This window comes from Nycticebus coucang, chromosome X (genome assembly GCF_027406575.1).
Source record: "Nycticebus coucang isolate mNycCou1 chromosome X, mNycCou1.pri, whole genome shotgun sequence".
NCBI classification, from domain to species: Eukaryota; Metazoa; Chordata; class Mammalia; order Primates; family Lorisidae; genus Nycticebus; species Nycticebus coucang.
In genome coordinates, this window is record NC_069804.1 from 129,158,712 (window position 1) to 129,181,419 (window position 22,708).

General features: G+C 44.3%; 1 non-coding gene and 2 pseudogenes across 1 annotated transcript; all 3 read right to left on the minus strand.

Annotated features, from left to right (window-relative positions):
* Window positions 1–3,998: 3,998 nt before the first annotated feature.
* LOC128577433 (transcriptional coactivator YAP1-like) lies at window positions 3,999–5,535 on the minus strand (annotated as a pseudogene).
* An 11,426-nt stretch (window positions 5,536–16,961) lies between these two features.
* LOC128578610 (U5 spliceosomal RNA) lies at window positions 16,962–17,077 on the minus strand. The gene has a single exon (XR_008377750.1). It is a non-coding gene; the product is annotated as a U5 spliceosomal RNA (small nuclear RNA).
* A 980-nt stretch (window positions 17,078–18,057) lies between these two features.
* On the minus strand, window positions 18,058–19,205 carry LOC128577437 (interleukin enhancer-binding factor 2-like; annotated as a pseudogene).
* Between the last annotated feature and the right edge of the window lie 3,503 nt (window positions 19,206–22,708).

The window sequence follows — 22,708 nt, forward strand, 5'->3', positions numbered from 1 at the left end:
ATTTGAGAGGGTGAGGCGGGAGGATCGTTTGTGCTCTAAGAGTTTGAGGTTGCTATGAGCTATGATGCCAGGGCACTCTACCGAGGGTGACAGAGTGAGACTGTCTCAAAAAAATAAAGAATAGGTAAGGAGCTGAAAGTCACACAATAATAAAAGCTGATTTTTTTGTTACTGCAAATTTATTTTTTTATTAAATCATAACTGTGTACATTTATGGGGTACAATGTGCTGATTTGATACACTGTGGAATGCTTACATAAAACTGATTAACATAACCATCACCTCATTTATTTGTTGTGGTCAGACATTTATACTCAAAGTAGATTTGAAATGTACCATTGCATTGTGCACAATAGGTGAGGTCCCACCAAATAGTCTCCCTCCCCCCCACCCTCCCCTCTCTTTTCTGGACTATGGCTGTTTTATCATTCATATGAATGTGTAAGTGTTTATATATTGGTTTCATAATAGTATTGAGTACATTGGATACTTTCTCTCCATTCTTGAGATCCTTTTCTAAAAAGAATATGTTGGCTCAGCGCCTGTAGCTCAGTGGCTAGAGCGCCAGCCACATACACTGGAGCTGGCCTGCTCGAATCCAGCCTGGGCCTGCCAAACAACAATGACAACTCCAACCAAAAAATAGCCAGGCATTGTGGCAGGTACCTGTAGTCCCAGCTACTTGGGAGGCTGAAGCAAGAGAATCGCTTAAGCCCAAGAGTTTGAGGTTGCTGTGAGCTATGATGGCACAGCATTCTACCCAGAGTGACATAGTGAGACTGTCTCAAAAAAAAAAAAAAAAGTTTCAGTTTTAAATCCAGATGTTTCCAAAGCCTTATGTATTTTCTGTTCTATTTTGCCTTGCAAAAGATTTAGAAATACGATCTATTCCTTGTGCCTGTGTTACTTAAGAAAATATTACATTCACAATTGAACTGTAGGGACTAAGGGTAATCTATCTTCCTCTTTACCCTCTGAAAGTTTGCTGAAAAAAAATCAACTGAACAAAGGCATATTAATAGAAGAAATGGCATACAAATTTACTGACACGCATGGGGGAGAATACCCCCAACTCCCTGTCAGATTTTTTTTAAGATTATAAAATTGGTTTATTGTAAAAGCAATTCAGTAATACCCAGTTAAAATCTTATCCCAATGCTACCCCATATAACCAAGAACAAGTTAAACACTTTACATTAGGAACAAGGACATAAAACAAGAAAGACCACATCAAGGCTGTGATTCAAGCTCAAAAGAGAATGGTCTCTGTTAGGTCTCCTTCAGGTCAGCACAGAGCGTATAAGGTCAAAGTACTGTGTCAGGCACCACAGTGCTGCTACAACATTGAGGTATAACTGGGCAAATTAAAGTCGAGAGGAAACAAAGATCTCCATATTCTTGTTTTATGGGTGTACTTAAGTAACAAATTTTAGGAACAACTGCCTTCAATGACAGCAAGATACAAGATAAGTCTTTATTGAAGTGAAAGAAGTTTATAAAGTTTTCTATCAAGGTCCCACTAAATCGTCACAATCCCTCCCCCATCTTCCCATCCTTCCCCTAAGTTATTGCTACTTTGCTGTTACATAAGATCCATTCTTAATTTGTAGCTTATGGGCAAATTATAGGCACTCCTTCCAAGTAGCTTTGATCTTCTACACATTAAAAACAAAAACCCAACATGATACCAATATACACAATTTTGCATTCTAGATAAATTTCATTATCACTCTAAAACTCAATGCATCTGTACAGTCACCATTTCCCCCTAGACATAATTCAAGATTTACTGTTGTTTTTCTAGTAAAAGCCTTGGAGTTAATTATTACTAATGATCGACCTATGAATTATTATACACCATATAGTGACTGCATTTTTTTTTAGCACTGAGAAGTACTTAAAAATAAAACTTCTTACTTCCAACTTTTGTACTCCTCCCAATAAAGGGCCAAAATACTTAGATTTCTTAACTGAAAAAAAAAAAATCTATCTTCCCAAGCTATGCTAGGTTTTGCATAGCAGCTTTAGCCAGGAAAGAAGATTTTATGTTTGTTATAAACCCTTGAAAATAAGAGCTTATTCTAAAAACATTCAAAGACCCTTAAATCATAGAGGTGCTTAGCTGGTGCCACACTTTTAATTCATAACCAACTGTTACTTCATAGCTTATACTGGAAGAGTTAATTCATGCTCATTTTGTTCCTTTAAAAAATACTCTTTGGAAACCATCATTACTGGGGCCGGGTGAGGTGGCTCACGCCTGTAATCCTAGCACTCTCTGGGAGGCCGAGGTGGGTGGATTGCCTGAGCTCATAGGTTTGAGACCAGCCTGAGCCAGACCAAGAGAATTACTGGAGCCCAAGAGTTTGAGGTTGCTGTGAGCTATGACAGCACAGCACTCTACCAAGGGTGACAAAGTGAGACTCTGTCTCCAAAAAAAAAAGAAAGAAACCATTATTACTCATGTAGACACACACTCTAGTTATATCTCTTCCTGTAAAAATAAAGGTATAATCATGATTACCTCTATTTCTTTACTAAATTCAATTACCAGTATACATTTATCAATCGGATCACTTTACCAGCTAACTCATAACCTTGCAGTATCTTATATTCAGAGTCAATTTTCTGCACACAGAAGTAGGAGCAAGTCTTAAAAGTACAAAGAATATTATAGGAAACACTTCAATCTAGTCTTTTATGTGTTTATCACAAATGAGAAATAAAGTACTACAATTTAATTCCAAAGCTAAAATGAAGGTAAACTCCCAAAGCCAAAGAAAAGTAAACCTCTATAAAGCTACTTCTGTCATGTAAGTTATGAGAATGTACTCAGTGATTTCCTATCAAGACTCAAAATTGGGCGTCAATGGAAGAAAATAAAGCCGTTTCTTATTTGCTTTTTCTCAATTCATCAGAAATATCTATTGTGTGCCCAGAGGGCACACTGCACTATCCATAGTAAAAGCCCTTTCTACAACAACAAGCTACTTCAAACATTGGCAGACTGCCTCAACCAGATTCACACTACCCGGGAAATATAAACTACCAAGCCATGTATCCTAAATGCATATATTCAAAGCTACCATTTAAAAAGTAAATTGGAAAATAGGGAAACCTTAAAAAAAAAAAGATACATTCTGCTATCACGCTATTATAAACATTGTATGTATGAGAGACAGCAGAAATAATCAAAATTTAAATTAAGATGGTTAAAAAAACAGGAAATGTAGATTTTTACCAAAAGCACTCCAACTGTCCCAAGCTACAACTATAAACAGATTCACTAATATGGTAATTTGCCTAGGTTCTGACAAAACCAACCAAGTAACAAAAAAAACCTACAAAAATATCCACCAAAAGCTATACTAGAGTATGTGGCAATAATGAATATTTTTCTATGGAAATTGTCTCATGCCTTATATGACTAATAGATAGCACTAGGAGGAAAAAAAAAACACCAAAAGTAAAACAGTCTTCAGCCTTGGTTTCAGTTATCTCTTCAAGTCATCATTAAGTTCTTAATATTAGATACAACATTTTTGGCTTGTCAGACCAGTAGGTCATGTTTATCTACTGGCCAAAGGCAGCTGAAGAAACAACTGCTTGAACAAACTAAATGCTGTGACACGAAGCATCTGACTTCCAAGTCTGAGTTAAAAATGATCGGTGAACATCTAACTGGGCAAAAGGAGTGGCATCCATCATCCAAACAGGCTCACTTCCCCCAGCCTCCAAACGAACTGCAGTTATAACAGCAAAAGAAACAAGTTGTTTTTTGATTCTTTAGAGCCAACTGTGAAAGAAGTCAGCAATGTATTCACAGCAGCAATGGGCAAGGAAGATCAAAATAGTGGATGGAAGAATCTCGCTGGACGTTTGTTCATCTTTTTCTTTATTAGCCAGAAAACTGCCCACTGGCTTATTTGGAAATTTCAGGTATATGTCTCATCTCCTTAGATCCTTCACAGATTTAGAATTCAGTCTACCTGAGGGCTCTATAACCATGTAAGAAAGCTGTCTTTGTCTAGCTTGGCGGCAGCCAAAACAGACTCCATGTCATTAAGGATGTCAGAATTCAAAGCTTCCTGCAGACTTGGCATCAACTCCTCTCCTTCTAGGTACATTTCATCTCCCTCCAGTGTTACAGCCATTCCAAGGTCCACACTTGTCCCAGGAATGCTTTCAAGGTAGTCGTTTAAATGGTTCTGCAGTGTCAGCAGGGTGTTTTGGTTAACACTATCATCTGTATCCATTTCGTCAACGCTGTTGAGTAAATCTTCTGGAGTTCGAGGGACACTGTAGCTGCTCATGCTTAGTCCACTGTCTGTACTCTCATCTCGAGAGTGATGGGTACCACTATTAAAAAGAAGATTGAAGCTATTGGTCGTCATTGTTCTCAATTCCTGAAACATCCTGGGAGAAGACACTGGATTTTGAGTCCCACCATCCTGCTCCAGTGTTGGCAAATGGCCATGGAGAGCTACTTCCTGACATTTTGGAGAATTTGCTAGGCTGGGATTGATACTCCACATTGCCTGCCAAAGCAGTTCTTGTTGTTTCAGGCGCAGTATCTCTTCCTCCATCTGCAGTTGTAGCCGCATCTGCTGCTGCTGCTGCTGGTTGGAGTTGCTGCCACCCATAACGCCTGCCTGCGGGCTCTCGGGAGTCAGGGGAGGTTGCTGTTCATCTGGAGCACTCTGGCTGATTCTCTGGTTCATGGCTTTACCAAAACGAGGGTCAAGACTTGGGTCTAGCCAAGGGGTGGTCATGTTCTTATAGTTTATATAGTAAATTTCTCCATCCTGAGTCATGGCTTGTTCCCATCCTTCAGGAAGAGGACCTGAAGCTGAGTTCATCATATTCTGCTGCACTGGTGGACTGGTGGGGGCTGTAACATTCATCTGAAAGAGCATGGCCTCCCTGGGGTCCCGCCCATGTTGTTGTCTGATCCATGTGATTTAAGAAGTATCTCTGACCAGCAGATGTCTCTGCATCTCCCAGCCTGCTGGCAGAGGTACATCATCAGGCATCTCAAAAGAAGATTGCAGAAGATGTTGAGCTGTGGGTGTGGCTGCTGGGTCAGAGACTACTCCAGTGGGGCTCAGCGTCCCAGGAGAAACGGCTTCCAACTTCAGGGACGCTGGAGAGGAATGAGCTCGAACATGCTGTGGAGTCAAGTCGTCTGCAGTGTCTGCATCCATACTGGCCTGTGGTGAGCAGGATTTGGGCTCCGGCGGCTTGAAGAAGGAGTCAGGCAGCTTCCGAAGCCTCATGGGCACGGTCTGGGGCACATTGGCGGTCTTCGGGTTGATGACGGCGTTGAAGAGTGCCTCCAGGTCGCTCTCCGAGTCCCCCTGGACATGCACGATCTGGTGACCGGCGAGTGGTGCCTGTGGCGCCTCCTGGGAAGCCGGGGGTGCCGGCTGCTCCGGCCCGGACGGCGGGGCCTGCTCCTGGGGGTTCTGTGCGGGCGGCTGCCCCTTGGCCCTGGGGGGCCGGCTGAGGCGGCGGCGGCTGCTGCTCAGGATCCATGACTTCTGCCTTTTCCAACGCGCACCCCTTGACCAGCGGGTGAGAGCTCTGCTCGGACGTCCCAGCTCGACGGGTCAAGATGGGAGAAATGGCGAGGGCGGCGGGAGCGGCGCTCTCCTGGCTTTCAGGGCCAGGGGGCTGCGCCCCGGCCCCACAATCCCCGCCCCTAGCCTCCGCCCCCCGCCCCGCGCCCCGGCTCCACTGGTCTGGCGGTTGCGCCTTGGGAGGGGCTGTGAGAGACCCCTGGCAGGTTTCAAGGCGGCTGCCTGTCTCCTAAAATGCTGGGATTTCAGGCAGCTGCCTGCATCCTTGGTTTTGGGGTGCTCTTGGCGGAAGAATGACCAGACACCCAAAGTAAGGCAAATGTGAAACTAAAGTTTAATTAGGAAGGGAAAGATAGGTTTACAGAGCAAGACATGCTTGTCATAGCTTGCGGGCCTCCATTGTCTTGACAGAAAAGGTCTTGGTTATGATTGAAGGTTCTGGTGTTTTGGGTAGAGTGCCGCAGAGTCATAATAGCTCACAGCAACCTCAGACTCTTGGGCTTGAAAAATCCTCCTGCCTCAGCCTCCCAGTGAACTACAGATGCCCACCACGACGCCTGGCTAGTTTTTGTATTTTTAGTAGAGATGGGGGTCTCACTCTTACTCAAGTTGGTCTCTAAATCCTGAGCTCAAGCAATCCACCCTTCTTGGCCTCCCGGAGTGCTAGAATTACCGACGTGAGCCACCACACCTGGCTAGGAGTTCTGTTTTATACTGCCTTGGCTGGGATTACCTCGTGGTTCAGAGGTCACCTTGGAACCAGAATCTTACTGTGTATGCAAACCTCCCATGAGCCTCTCTGAGAGCCCATTGGAGGTGTGTGGACCCCAGTGTAGATTTAAGCTAACAACGTGATAACTAGCCTTAAGGCTGTTCTATGAGTCCCACCTTCAAGACTCTACTGTACCAGTTGTTAGGCACTGTGGATAGGGAGTCCTCTACGTAGGTTTGCAGTTGGCTGCTAAGCTTTGGTTGGTTGATTGGTAGGGTGTGCTCTCTTGAGCAATCACTCCAGATGGGATTAAAGTGAGATGGGGGTGAGGGGGCCCCATCCTTGTTCTTTTTCCATAAGAGAGTCGGATTTCTAGCTATCTAACACCCCCATGGGGTAGATTCGCTTATATACCATTGTTACGGGAATTTCTTTCTTTAGTAGGTTCTTGGTTTTAGGGGGATTCAGAGAATGAGCTGACGGACCACACATGGGATTTTTATTAGACAGAAAAGAATACAGAAGGAGTAAGAAAGCACCAGAGCTTCTGGCAAAGGGGGAAGACCCAAGTCGGAAGTCTCCCGCATGGGTCCTTTGTGTAGGTGTAGATGTAGTTTGGAGAATTACATTTTGGCCTGGACTTGGTAGATGGAAAAATACCTTTTCAAAGTTAATGAGTGTATTAACAAATGAATGAATGCAGTTCCTCCACTGGGACAAAGTTATTAGGTCTTTGCGGTTTTTTTTCTCAGGGACAGGATTAGGGTGTGTGCTCCCTATTCAAGGTGGAACCACCCAAAAATGTTTCATGCTGCTTTATTCATGACCTTGCTAGAGCCCATAGGGTGTGGCCTGAAAAAGGCAGCCTGTTGGTGCCTAGAGATGGGGGTATGATTTCTGAGCTCACCTGGGCCTAGAGAAGGGGCGGGGGGCTCCCTGTCCAGCCCTGAGTGGGGGAATCCTGTATCACCATCTTGAGGTGACAAAAAGAATGAGGGCTTAGATCACGGCAAAACAAGTTATGATGCCGAAACAGATTATGGGAAGGGCAGAAGAGGAGGCTTGGCTAGCCAAGGTGTTCAATTGTTTTTTTCCTTTTGTGGGGGAAGAGTAGGGGGGCTGGACAGAGTCTCACTTTGTCACCCTCGGTAGAGTGCTATGGCATCATAGCTCACAGCAACCTCAAACTCTTGGGTTCAAGTGATCTCTTGCCTAAGCCTCCTGAGTAGCTGGGACTACAGGCGCCCACCCGCCACAACACCTGGCTATTTTTAGAGATGGGTCTTGCTCTGGCTCAGGCTGGTCTTGAACTTCTGAGCTCAAGCAATCCACCCATCTTGGGTTCCCAGAGTGCTAGGATTAGAGGCATGAGCCACCAGGCCTAGCCTTGTGTTTATTGTTTTCTGATTTCTGGTGAGATGTTACCTGTGAAGTTTCAGAAAAATAGTGGTGTAATTCCTAAACTACTTTTTTTTACAGGTTACTTACAGGATTTTTCATCTGATGTAAGGTCAGCATGAAGGATTTTTATACCTTGGTTGCCCTTTCCACTCACTATCAAATCATAAAGTTTTACTTAAGCACATTGTGCAGCTAGATTGTATGCCAACTTTTTTGTACCACAATTTAACATTGACCCAGTCTAGGTGTTTGCTAATTCACTCAGAATTAATTGTGCACTTCAATCATTATCTTTGAATCATTTCCCATGTCTGTAGCTTTTACAGCCATAAGTACTAGGTGCATGCTGATTAAAATTTTTCCCATCAGTTATATATGAGATATGACTGTAAATTTTCCTTTTAATTTTTTTTGTGACTCATAAACTGGCTTAGAAAGCAATTTCAAAAAAAGTAAAAGGTTTGTCAAATGATAGTGGTATCCGTAGAATAAGTGCTTTTCTTTTCTTTTAGGAGAATATTCAGATGCCTATGAAGGAAACCAAATTATTTCACCCCCAGATCTACTTTGACATATATTAAGATGGCTGTTCAGAGAGCCAGCAAATGACAGTGGCCCTGCAAAGCTGACTTTTGTTGGGGTGGTTTGCACCTGTAGAGAAAATCTGTATCAATGCATCAGAGTTTCTCTGAAGGCTTCACTTATTCGGATTTGGGAAGATTAACTGATAATCTGATACCTTTTTTTTTTTTTGTAGAGACAGAGTCTCACTTTATGGCCCTCGGTAGAGTGCCGTGGCCTCACACAGCTCACAGCAACCTCCAACTCCTGGGCTTAAGCGATTCTCCTGCCTCAGCCTCCCGATTAGCTGGGACTACAGGCGCCCGCCACAACGCCCGGCTATTTTTGGTTGCAGTTTGGCCGGGGCGGGGTTTGAACCCACCACCCTCGGTATATGGGGCCAGCGCCTTACCGACTGAGCCACAGGTGCCGCCCGATAATCTGATACCTTTAAAGGAGTAAAGAAACGTTTACTGTCTATTCTCTTTTAGGGCTGTCACTTGTGAGGTTTCATCTATATATAGTAAGACCTTTGCTGGGCAGAGCCTCTGCTTCTCTCCCTCTAATAACCTCCTTGGCTACTTCTTTCTGCAGGTTCTCTAGATAGTCTTTTCAAAATATGTCAGAGAACTATATTTTTAAGGTGAGATATTTTAGTTTCCTTCATTAGCATTCTCATTTCCTGGGCGGTGCCTGTGGTTCAAAGGAGTAGGGTACCGTCCCCATGTACCAGAGGTGGCAGGTTCAAACCTGGCCCTGGCCAAAACTGCAAAAAAAAAAAATAAAATAAAAATAAATAAATAATAGAATTCTCATTTCGTATGATAATTGTCAGCTCCTTTTTTGCTTTATTTTAGAGTAAATAGGATTTATGTTTTTTTTTTTTTTTTTAATTTGGCCGGGGCTGGGTTTGAACCCGCCACCTCCGGCATATGGGACCGGCGCCCTACCCGCTGAGCCACAGGCGCCGCCCTTATGTTTTTTTTTTTGTTTGTTTGTTTTGCAGTTTTTGGCCAGGGCTGAGCTTGAACCCGCCACTTCCAGCATATGGGGCTGGTGCCCTACTCCTTTGAGCCACAGGTGCCATCCAGGATTTATGTTTTTTTGTTTATTTTTGAGACAGAGTCTCACTATGTCGCCCTGGGTAGAGTGCTGTGGCATCACAGCTCACAGCAGCTTCCAATTCTTAGGCCTAAGCAATTCTCTTGCCTCAGCCTCCCAAGTAGCTAGGACTATAGGTACCCACCACAACGCCCAGCTATTTTTTTGGTTGTAGTTGTCATTGTTGTTTGGCAGGCCTGGGCCGTGTTGGAACCTGCCACCTCTGGTGTATGTGGCTGGCACCCTAGCCGCTGAGCTACAGGCACTGAGCTGAGGATTTATGTTTTTACATTCATTTTTTAAAAGTAGTATTTAATAGGCCGGGTGTGGTGGCTCACACCTGTCAGCTGTGGGAGGCCGAGGCAGGTGGATTGCTTGAGTTCACAGGTTCAAGATCAGCTTGAGCCAGAGCGAAACTTCATCTCCAAAAATAGCCAGGTGTTGTGGCAGGTGCATGTAATCCCAGCTACTTGGGAGGCTGAGGCAAGAGAATGGCTTGAGCCCAAGAGTTTGAGGTTGCTGTGGGCTATGGCGCCACGGTACTCTACCAAGGGCAACAAAGTGAGACTCTGTCTCAAAAAAAAAAAAGTAGTATTTAGGGTGGCACCTGTGGCTCAACGGAGTAGGGCGCCAGCCCCATATGCCGGAGGTGGCGGGTTCAAACCCAGCCCCAGCCAAAAACTGCAAAAAAAAATAGTAGTATTTAATGATTCAGCCCTGTGTTGTAATAGGCAAAATGTTCATTATAAATAGTGACAAAAACAGTTAGTACCATTAATAACCTGTGTCAATTGCTTGTTTTGGCATAGGGCTAGAACAAGAGAACACAAGACTAGCAATCTGTTAGGAAACCTGGGTTCTGGTCCTCATTCTGCAATTAAATAGGTCTGTAATTTTATTCAAGTTACAACCTCATACAAGGACAACCAGTATTTTTTTTTTAATCATCATATTGTTATGTCTCTTGTATCAACCTTAGGATAATGTAAAGAGAAACTGGTATCTTACAAAGGACCACTTTATTAGGACAAATGGTAAGATTTAAATAAGGCCAGCATATTAATGTTAGCTTCCCGATTCTGATAATTGTACTATGGTTATGTAAGCGCATCCTATCTGTAGCTTAGGTTCCCCATGATATATATATATATATATATATTTTTGGACAGGGTCTGGCTATGTTGCCCAGGCTGATCTTGAACTCCTGGGCTCAAGGGATCCTTCTGCCTCAGCCTCCCAAGTAGCAGGGACCACAGGCCTTGTGCCACTGCACCCAGCTTCCTACGATTTTTTCAGAATCTCTTTGCTTTTGGGGCACCCAAACTGTTCCAGAATCATCTTCCTGTCGACCTAAAAAGAAAAAGCTGAACCAAACTTAATATAGTGTTTATTTGGGCCAATAAAGTCTGGACTGCAGATGGGGATGTATTTCCAAGTTGCCTGGGGGGATGCTCCCCGAGAACAAAGGAGAGGCTCTTGTTTTTTAAAGAAAAAAAAAAGGACAAATCAGGAGTAGGGTAATTACCAAAGTTGTCCACCAGAGGGCTAGCATGGTGGCTCAAGCCCGTGATTCCGGCACTCTGGGAGGCCACGGTGGGAGGATCCCTTGCGCTTAGTTAGGAGTTTGAGAGCAGCCAGAGCAAGACTGTGACCCCTCCCATTTCTACCAAAAAAAAAAAAAAAAAAAAGGAAAGAAAATGAAAGAGTGATAAAAATATTGTTCATCAGGAATTGTCTTTTTTTTTTTGAGACAGAATCTTACTATGTTGCCCTGGGTAGAGTGCTGTGCCATCATAGCTCACAGCAACCTCAAACTCTTGGGCTCAAGCAATTCTCTTGCCTTAGCCTCCCAAGTAGCTGGGACTACAGGTACCCACCACAATGCCTGGCTACTTTTTGGTTATAGTTGTCATTGTTGTTTGGCAGGCCTGGGCTGGATTTGAACCCACCAGCTCTGGTGTATGTGGCTGGCGCTCTAGCTGCTGAGCTACAGGCACTGAGCTTTTTTTTTTTTTTTTTTTTCCAGTAGAGACAGAGTCTCACTTTATCACCTTGGGTAGAGTGCCATGGCATCACACAGCTCACAGCAACCTACAACTCTTGGGCCCAAGCGATTCTCTTGCCTCAGCCTCCGGAGTATTTGAGACTATAGGCACCCACCACAATGTCTGGCTATTTTTTTTGTTGCAGTTTGTCTGGGGCCGGGTTAGAACCCGCCACCCTCGGTATATGGGGCCGGTGCCTTACCCACTGAGTCACAGGCGCCGCCCCCCCCACTTTTTTTTTTTTGAGACAAAGTCTCACTCTGTTGCCCTGGGTAGAGTACTATGGCATCATAGCTCACAGCAATCTCAAACTCTTAGGCTTGGCTTGGCGCCCGTAGCTTGGTTAGTAGTGCCCCGGCCACATATACCAAAGGTGGCGGGTTTGGGCCTGCTAAAACACCAACAACAACTGCAACAAAAAATAACCGGGCATTGTGGTGGGTGCCTGTAGTCCCAGCTACTTAGGAGGCTGTGTCAAGAGAATCTCTGAAGCCCAAGAGTTTGAGGTTGCTGTGAGCTGTGATGCCATAGCGCTCTACCAAGGGCGACACAGTGAGACTCTGTCTCAAAAAAAAAAAAAAAAAAATCCCAGGAGGGCTATGTCAACTAATGAGATGAAAATGTGTCAAATATTCTATGAACCAAGGGTATGGTGCCCCATGATCATATTGATGTACACAGCTATGATTTAATAAAAAAAAAAATCTCTTAGGCTCAAGTGATCCTCTTGCTTTAGCTTCCTGAGTAGCTAGGTCTATAGGCACCGACCAAAACACCTGGCTAGTTTTTCTATTATTTCAGTAGAGATGGGGTCTTGCTCTTGCTCGGCTGATCTCAAATTCCTGAGGTCAAGAAGTCTACCAGCCTTGGCCTCCCAAAGTGCTAGGATTACAGGCATGAGCCACCATTCCCAGCTAGATGTTTTGTGAAGTAAACCTGACTTTGAAAATTATGGGGAAGAATGATAGCATGCTGCTAGATGGGGTGTGCCAATAGTTTATCTTCTAGGTGTGTCAGCTATATCTACTTACTCTAAAGGAAAAGAAGCAACACAACTTGTATTCACTTTTTTTTTTTTTTTTGAGACAGAGTCTCACTATGTTGCCCTCGTCAGAGTACTATGGCGTCATAGTTCACAGCAACTTCAAACTCTAGGGCTTAAGTGATTCTCTTGCCTCAGCTTCCCAAGGAACTGGGACTACAGGCACCCGCCACAACGCCTGGATATTTTGTTGTTGTTGTCATTATTGTTTAGCAGGCCCGGTCTGGGTTCGAACCCGCCAACTCCTGTGTATGTGGCTGGCACCCTAACCACTGAGCTACTGGCACCAAGCTCGCCTTGCTGTTTTTTAGAGACAGGGTCTTGCTCTGGCTCAGGCTGGTCTCGAACCTGTAAGCTCAGGTAAATCCACCCACCCACCGGGCCTCCCAAATGCTGGGATTACAGGCGAGAGCCACTGCACCTGGCCTCACAAGTAAATAACAGGAGAGCATATACACATCTAAAAAGCAACACCATGTACCATTCAAGCACCCACCTAAAGGTTAAGGTGTCATCTACCCCTACTCCAAAAAAATATGCCTGACTCTTGTATCTATATACATATATATATATATATTTTAAGAGGGAGAGCCTCAAGCTGTCGCCCTGGGTAGAGTGCCGTGGCATCACAACTCACAGTAACCTCCAACTCCTGGGCTCAAGCAATTCTCCTGCCTCCACCTCCCAAGAAGCTGGGACTACAGGCGCCCGCCACAACGCCCAGCTATTTTTTGGTTGTAGCCGTCATTGTTGTTTGGCGGGGCAGGGCTGGATTCGAACCTACCAGCTCAGGTGTATGTGGCTGGCGCCTTAGCCGCTTGAGCCACAGGTGCCAAGCCAACTCTTGTATCTATTCATAGAAAGATTTATTTACACTAGAATTTATATTGATTAATCTTTTGTTGAGTAACTGTATAATAAATTTAAGTAATTTGTAAAAGCTCCCTCTGCTCAGTTTCCCTCTGTTATGTTAAAGCTAGTAGGATAAATGTACAGTAGACCCTCTGTAAGCCTAAGGAAGTGTAAGAAACTGGTCAACTTACAGAGGTTGGATGTGTGTGGTGGCTCATGCCTGTAATCCTAACATTCTGGGAGGCTGAGGTGTGTGGATTGCTTGAGCTCAGGAGTTTGAGACCAGCCTGAACAAGAGTGAGACCCCCATCTCTACTAAAAATAGAAAAGCTAGGCGGGCATTGGGAGGGTGCCTGTAGTCCCAACTACTCATGAGGCTGAGGTTTGCTTGGGCCCAGGAATTTGAGGAGGTTGCTATGAGCTATGATGCCACTGCACTCAATCCCAGAGTGAGTAGTAAGACTGTCTCAGAACAAACAAACAAATCACACAGTGGTTGTTAACATAAGGAACTAGGCCGACTGTACTGATATGAACATGTGGGATGTGTCCAGCCTATGAAAATTAGGTCAATATAAGGAGTTGGTCAGCTATGTATTGGGGTTCACTGTAGGTTTTAGACATGCTACCCTTCCAGCTTTCACAGTTATGCTTTGTGTACTTATCATGATTTAACTAATTAATAATTTTGTTAAATTAGTAAGAGTGTGAGTTCTGGAGCCAAATAACTTGAGTTCTGATTTAGCTATGCCATTTGGTAATTATGATATTGGGCAAATTATTTAACCTCTCTTTTAAAACTCTCTGTTTCTCAGTTTCTTCATTTGTAAAATAGGGATGGTAATAGCACCTCTTAGATCATAGGGTTGTGTGAGGTGTAAAGAAGTTGTCATATGTGGATCAGCGCCTGTGGCTCAAGTGGCTAAGGCGCCAGCCACATACACCCGAGCTGGCGGGTTCAAATCCAGCCCGGCCTGCCAAACAACAATGATGGCTGCAACCAAAAAAATAGCCGGGCGTTGTGGTGGGCGCCTGTAGTCCCAGCTACTTGGGAGGCGGAGGCAGGAGAATTGCTTGAGCACAGGAGTTGGAGGTTGCTGTGAGCTGTGATGTCACAGCACTCTACCCAGGGCAACAGCTTGAGGCTCTGTCTCAAAAAAAAAAAAAAAAAAAAAGAAGTTGTCATATGTACAGTACTTAGAATAGTACTTAGCAAATATAACCTCAGGAAAAGTTATTTAACATTGTTATTGGCTGGGCACCCATAGCCCAGTGGTTAGGGTGCTGGCCACATGTTCTGGGGCTGGTGGGTTTGAACTCCGCCCAGGCCTGCTAAACAAAACAATAAATAAATACTTTTATTTATTTATTTTTATTTATTTTTTGTTGTTGCAGTTTGGCCAGGGCCGGGCCCAAACCTGGCATCCTTGGTATATGGGGCCGGCGCCTGACTCACTGAGCCACAGGCTCCACCCTATTTTTATTTTTATTTTTTTTGAGACAGAGTCTCAAGCTGTCACCGTGGGTAGAGTGTCGTGACGTCACAGCTCACAGCAACCTCAAACTCTTGGGCTTAAGTGATTCTCTTGCCTCAGCCTCTCAAGTAGCTGGGACCACAGGGGCCTGCCACAACGCCCAGCTATTTTTGGTTATAGTTGTCATCGTTTGGCAGGCTCAGGCTGGATTTGAACCCACCAGCTCCGGTGTATGGGGCTGGCACCTTAGCTGCTTGAGCTACAGGCACTGAGCCAATAAATACTTATATTTAAAAAAAAAAATTGTTGGGGCGGCGCCTGTGGCTCAGTCGGTAGGGCGCCGGCCCCATATACCGACGGTGGCAGGTTCAAACCCTGCCCCGGCTGAACTGCAAACCAAAAAATAGCTGGGCGTTGTGGCGGGCGCCTGTAGTCCCAGCTACTCGGGAGGCTGAGGCAGGAGAATCACTTAAGCCCAGGAGTTGGAGGTTGCTGTGAGCTGTGTGATGCCATGGCACTCTACCGAGGGTGATAAAGTGAGACTCTGTCTCTACAAAAAAAAAAAAAAAAAAATTGTTATTACTTGATTTTTTTCTCTCATGTCAGCCTTTCCTTCTAGAGCTGGATGTCCAATACAGTAGTTACTAGCTGCATGTGGCTATTTAAATTTAAATTGAGTTAATATTAAATAAAACTAACAATCTAGTTCCTTACTCATAGCAACCAGATTTCAAGTATTCAAGAACGGATGTGTATCCTCCCATATACTTTAAATCATCTCTAGATTACTTATATTACCTAAAACAATCTAAATGTGATGAGAATAGTTGCTATACTTGGGCAGCGCCTGTGGCTCAAAGGAGTAGGGCGCCAGCCCCATAGGAGGTGACGGGTTCAAACCTAGTCCCAGCCAAAAACTGCAAAAATAAAATAAAATAGTTGCTATACTGCAGTTTTAAATTTCTATTTTTAAATTGTTTTAAGTTTTTTCTTTTTTTTTTTTTTTTTTTTGAGACAGAGCCTCAAGCTGTCACCCTGAGTAGAGTGCTGTGGCATCACAGCTCACAGCAACCTCCAACTCCTGGGCTTAAGCGATTCTCTTGCCTCTGCCTCCTGAGTAGCTGGGACTACAGGCGTCCACCACAACGCCCAGCTGTTTTTTGGTTGCAGCCATCATTGTTGTTTGGTAGGCCCAGGCTGTATTTGAACCCGCCAGCTCAGGTATATGTGGCTGGCGCCTTAGCCGCTTGAGCCAAGGGCACCGAGCCTAAGTTTTGTTTTTTAAAATACCTTTAGTCCATGATTCGTTGAACCTGTGGATACAGAACCTCCAGATGTTGAGGGCTGACTGAGATAGAATGTTTTGATCATCGCAGAAAGCTCTGTTAGATTGCTCTACAGTGGTTCTCAACCTTCCTAATGCCGTGACCCTTTAATACAGTTCTTCATGTTGTAGTAGCAACAAAAATAATTTTATGATTGGGGGTCACTGTAACATGAGGAACTGTATTAAAGGGTCGTGGCATTAGGAAGGTTGAGAACCACTGTCCTAGAAGAATGATTCTCAACATTGCCTGCACATCACAATCAATTGGGGAGCATTTAAAAATCCTGAAGCTCAGGCCATACAGCAGACTGCTTGAGTTAGTCTTGCCGTGGGACACATGCATCTGTAACTTTTTTAGGCTTCTCAAGTTATTTCAATATATAGCCAAGTTTGAGAACTACTGGTCTAGACCAATAGACAGCAAACTTTTTCTGTAATCTACCAGGTAGGCTTGGGAGACGGAGGCAAGAGGATAGCTTGAGCCCAAGCATCTCAGGTTGTTGTGATCTATGACACCAGGGTACTCTACCCAGGGCGACAGAGTGGGTCTCTGTCTCAAAAAAACCCAGAAGAACAATCAAAATTGAAGCTGTGAAAAAATTGCAATCCTCCTACACTGCTGGTGAGAATTTAAAATGGTGCTGGGAAATAGTATGGTAACTACGGTAACCCTTAAAAGGTTTTTTTTTTTTGAGACAGAGTCTTTGTCGTCCTGGGTAGAGTGCTGTGGTGTCATAGCTCACAGCAACCTCCAACTCTTGGACTCAAGTGATTCTCTTGCCTCAGCCTCCTGAGTAGCTGGGACTACAGGAACCTGCCACAACGCCTGACTATTTTTATTTATTTATTATTAATTTTTTTCAGGTAGCCTTGACAAAGCCAGGCCTCAAAAATTTGGTTTCAGACTCAGAGTTGTTCCTCTCCACGGAAATCTTTAGTAAAAGGTGAAAGATTTATGCGATCTGAAGAGAAACTGGAGTATAGCCCAGCTATTTTTAGAGATGGGGTCTCGCTCTTGCTCAGGCTGGTTTCGAACCTGTGAGCTCAGGGCAATTCACCACCTCAGCCTCCCAGAGGGCTAGGATTATGATTACAGGCATGACCCACCGCTCCCGGCCAACACATAAAAAGTTAAACACAGAGTTAACATATGACTTGGCAATTCAACCCAAGATAATTGAAAACATATGTCCACACAAAAATTTTGACACAAAAAAATTTTCTACAAAAAGGTAGAAATGTTTATGGCAGCATTATTTATTTATTATTATTTTTAACTGTGTATAGTTGAAAGACTCAATTATCACTTTTTTTTTTTTTATTTTGTAGAGACAGAGTCTCACTGTACCGCCCTCAGGTAGAGTGCCATGACGTCACACGGCCCACAGCAACCTCCAACTCTTGGGCTTACGCAATTCTCTTGCCTCAGCCTCCCGAGCAGCTGGGACTACAGGCGCCCGCCACAACGCCCGGCTATTTTTTTGTTGCAGTTTGGCCGGGGCTGGGTTTGAACCCGCCACCCTCGGCATATGGGGCCGGCGCTCTACTCACTGAGCCACAGGAGTCGCCCCTCAATTATCACTTTTATTGAACAGTACACAAAGTAAAAGGTGCCACATGCCAAGGAGAAACAAGACCAAGAGCCTCACTAGGAAGTACTTTGTTTTTCTTAGGAAAAGAATTTCTGGACAGTAACAGTTCACAACACTTCAAAAAAATTAATGGCTGAGCTTTTCAGGAGTTGGGGACTCAGAAAAAATGGTGGTATCCTGCTTCATTATAATGGATGACAGGGGCCATAAATGTGAGACTTACGGCTATTAAGTCAATATCAATGGCATGAAACTTCCTTCTAGTTTTCCTTCTGTGGTCTTCCCTAACCATAGAAATGCTACCATGTAAAGCCCAGTAGCAGCTGGCTTAGGCTCCAGTCTTCCCCTGGTGTAGGGAAGGGAGTGGAGGTCACTCCTGCGTTTCCATGCTTTCCTCCTCTTCTCCTTGAGGGGGTTCTTCTGTATTCTCCTCCTCTTCCTCTCCTTCCTTCTTCTCTGGTGGCTTCTCATAAGCCTTTTCTGAGTGTGTCACAATCACTCCATCCCAAGTAGATACTTCACAAGCCAGACAGCAGGCATCACCCTCCTGGCCAAGGATCTTCCAAAAGCCACCATGTGAGAGGATTCGGACCAGAGTCTGAGCTGTGTAGCAGACCATGTCCTGCTGTGCCAGGGTCATGACTGTGTACTCTGAAGTTGCCACTCTCACAGGGGTCAGCGATACCCACGGAACCTGGCAGGAACAGTCCTGCAGCCAGAATCTGTAAGCAACGCCTGTCTGCCACATTTAGAGGCTGTCTAGTGGGGTTGCTCATCACAGCGTAGTGACCCAGTAGGTCAAGGAGCCAGGTGTGAGGGGCTCAAAGCCAGGAAAGCGAATCCTCAAGTCCTTCAGCAGTCGGATAAGAACTTTAACTGTGGATTGAGAAGCATTTTCCTCAAACCAGCGGGCATGTCGGATGGCTGCTAAGACACTCTGTAACACCTTTATATCCAAATGAAGTTCTGGGTCCAGTTTTCGGAGATTGGGTGGCTCTGTTATAATGAGAATCTTCACTGTAGCATCAGAAGAACTGATTTCAAAGCCAGTTTCATTGGTCAGCATGGTCAAAACTTCAGAAGGATCCTGTGTTCTTAGGCTTTCCACGATCTTGTTTCCCAGGGCAGCAACAGCTTCCAATGTTGGCAGAATCTTTAGTATTACCACCAGGTCAGCCGCATTGTGTCCTGTTGTCGTTGTTCCCTTTTTATATGATCCTACCTGTCCTACTTCTTCAATTTGCACTTCAAATGGTCCTGGAGCCACAAATTGTCAATCACATTGTTTATTTTTGTAACCAGAGAAAGAATAGAGGCCTGTTCAGCAGAATTGGGAGCAAGGTCCTGATTCCTCTTTAGTAAGGGTTCACTGAAGGAAGTTTCATCAGGTGCTGGCTTCACCCCGGGGAAAGACATTTCACACAAATAGAAATCAAATGGGATATGTGGTACAAAGGGCCTGAACCCTCCTCCTGGGCCTCCTCTGGAACCAAAGTGCCCATCACGACCATGGCCTCTGTCACCCCAGTCAGGTTTGGGGCAAGTGCCCCAGATACGTGGCACGTTAGCTCCTCTAACTTCTTTCGGTCCACCAGCAGCATTGTTTATAATAGCCCCAAAGTAGGAACTTCCCTAATTTCCATAAACTGACATATGGACAAATTTTAGTGTATCTCACAGTGGAATATTATTTAGCCACGAAAAAGAATAGAGTATTGATGCATTGTATAACATGAAAGAAACTTGAAAACATTGTGCTTAGGGCGGCACCTGTGGCTCAGTGAGTAGGGCGCTGGCTCCATATACCGAGGGTGGCAGGTTCAAACCTGGCTCTGGCCAAACTGCAACAACGACAAAAAAATAGCCGGGCATTGTGGCGGGCGCCTGTAGTCCCAGCTACTCTGGAGGCTGAGGCAAGAGAATCGCCTAAGCCCAAGAGCTGAAGGTTGTTGTGAGCTGTGATGCTACAGCACTCTACTGTGGGCAATAAATTGAGACTCTGTCTAAAAAAAAAAAGAAAACATTGTGCTAAGTAAAAGATCAGAAAAAAAGGATACATATTGGGCGGCGCCTGTGGCTCAGTGAGTAGGGCTCTGGCCCCAGATACTAAGGGTGGCAGGTTCAAACCCAGCCCCAGCCAAACTGCAACAACAACGACAACAACAAAAGGCTACATATTATATAATTCCATTAAAATGAAATGTCCAGGGTGGCACGCTGGCCCCATATACTGGAGGTGGCGGGTTCAAACCTGACCCCAGCAAAAACAACAACAACAAAAAAAACCCTGCAAAAAATAAAATAAAATAATAAAAATTTGAAAAAAAAAAAAAAAAAAGATGAAATGTCCAGAATCAGTGAAAGAAAGTAGATTAGTAGTTGTTTTAGGATAGAAGGGAGGTTTTTTTCCCCAAAGAAATGGAGAGTGATTGCTAATAAGTATGAATTCTTTTAGAGAAGATAAAAATTTTCTGGAATTAGTGATGGCAGTTGCACAATCCTGTGAATATACTAAAAAACACTGAGTTGTAAACTTTAAAAGGCAAACTTTATTGTACATGAATTACATTGTAATAAGGCTATACATGTGTTTAAAAATTGTGCTGATTATTTAAGCTCATCCTTTATCTGTAATATATTCTATTTCTTGTTTTTCTTTTTCTTTTTTATTGAGACAGAGTCTCACTCAATCACCCTGGGTAGAGTATCATGGCATCATAGCTCACAGCAACCTCAAACTCTTGGGCTCAAGTGATCCTCTTTTTTTTTTTTTTTTTGAGACAGAGCCTCAAGCTGTCACCCTAGGTAGAGTGCTGTGGCATCACAACTCACAGCAATCTCCAACTCCTGGGCTCAAGTGATTTTCCTGCCTCCGCCTCCCAAGTAGCTGGGACTATAGGCACCCACCACAATGCCCAGCTATTCTTTGGTTGCAGCTATCATTGTTGTTTGGGGGCCAGGGCCGGATTCTAACCCGCCAGCTCAGGTGTATGTGGCTGGCGCCCTAGCCTCTTGAGCCACAGGCCCTGAGCCTTTTCTTTTTTTTTTTTGTAGAGACAGAGTTTCACTTTATGGCCCTCGGTAGAGTGCCATGGCATCGCACAGCTCACAGCAACCTCCAACTCCTGGGCTTAAGTGATTCTCTTGCCTCAGCCTCCCGAGTAGCTGGGACTACAGGCGCCCGCCACAACACCCGGCTATTTTTTGTTGCAGTTCGGCGGGGCTGGGTTTGAACCCGCCACCCTGGGTATATGGGGCCGGCGCCTTACCGACTGAGCCACAGGTGCCGCCCTGCCTTTTTTTTTTTTTTTTCTTATTGTTGGACATCAAGTAATCCTCTTGCCTCAGCCTCCTGTGTAGCTAGGACTACAGGCACCCACCACAACACCCGGCTATTTTTAGAGATGGGGTTATGCTCTTGGCCTCTCAGAGTGTTAGGATTACAGATGTGAGCCACTGCACCTGGCCTTATTTTTGTTTTTAAAATTTTGTATACATGGTGGTGCTCAGTGGGTAGGGCGCTGGCCACCCACTTAGCTGGCCTGGTTTGAACCTGGCCCAGGCCAGCTAAACAACAAATGACAACTGCAACACTAACAACAACAACAAAAATAGCCAGGCGTTGTGGTGAGTACCTGTAGTCCCAACTACTTGGGAGGCTAAGGCAAGAGAATTGCTTAAGCCCAAGAGTTTGAGGTTGCTGTGAGCTGTGATGTCACAGCACTCTACCCAGGGTGACAGCTTGAGGCTCTGTCTCAAAAAAAAGAAAATAAAATTTCGTGTACAAATTTTTTTTTTTGTAGAGACAGAGTCTCGCTTTATGGCCCTCGGTAGAGTGCCATGGCATCACACAGCTCACAGCAACCTCCAACTCCTGGGCTTAAGCGATTCTCTTGCCTCAGCCTCCCGAGTAGCTGGGACTACAGGCGCCCGCCACAACGCCGGCTATTTTTTGGTTGCAGTTCAGCTGGGGCCGGGTTTGAACCCGCCACCCTCGGTATATGGGGCCGGTGCCTTACTGATTGAGCCACAGGCGCCGCCCTTGTGTACAAAATTTTAACTACAAAATTCACTAACCATCTAATGATGTAAATTGTACCTTTTAACAGAATGAAGTACTGTAATTGGTTCATAGTTTTCCGAAACTCTTCCCACATGAAAATGATTCTAGAGTTTTTATCAATCAATTAAACCAGCAAAGCGGAAGAGTTCACCATCCCTCCATTCTTCTTTCACTTTCTATCACACTGTGCTGTGACGATTGCTATCCTTGCCTTACTCTCTCCTGCTAGGCTGTGAGCTCCTTTACAAAATGGACCAAGTCTCCATTTCATGTCCCAGGGTCTAGCGCAGTTCCTGAAGTATCATAGCCATCCATTAAATATCTGTTGAATGATTAAATGAATGAATAATGAATAATAAGCTCTACGTCAGTCATTGAAAGTTTGCAAGTTTATCTGTTCTCTTTTTTTCAGGAATAGCAATCGCTGATACTTCTGATTCCTAAGAGCTCTACCAGTCATCAAAAAGTCAAAGCAAAATAAATATGGGCAATTTTTGCAGAAGATAGTCAATCGATATACACACAAAGCTGCCTAAATGCCTTAAAATTACAAACAGGAACTTCATTTCCTAAATAACTGAAAGTAGAACTTCCCTTTTTTACCTATCTTTTTCTAAAACACATGCCACATCTAGTTTCAAGTGCTAAGTGGTTAAAGTTACTGAAATATACAATTTGGAAGCTCAGAGAAAGAGATCTTGACACATGTATGACAAAAAAATACATTGCATCTCACTGAGATTGTATTTAACATATGGCAATTTAGGGGAAAGACTGCCTGGTTCTTTTTTTTTATTGTTGGAGATTCATTGAGGGTACAATAAATCAGGTTACACTGATCTGCCTGTTTTTTTTTTTTAATATGGCCTGAGACAAATTATGGTCTACGCTTGTATTAGTCAACTTGGGCTGCCATAAAAAAATACTATAGACTGAGTGGCTTAAACAACAGAAATTA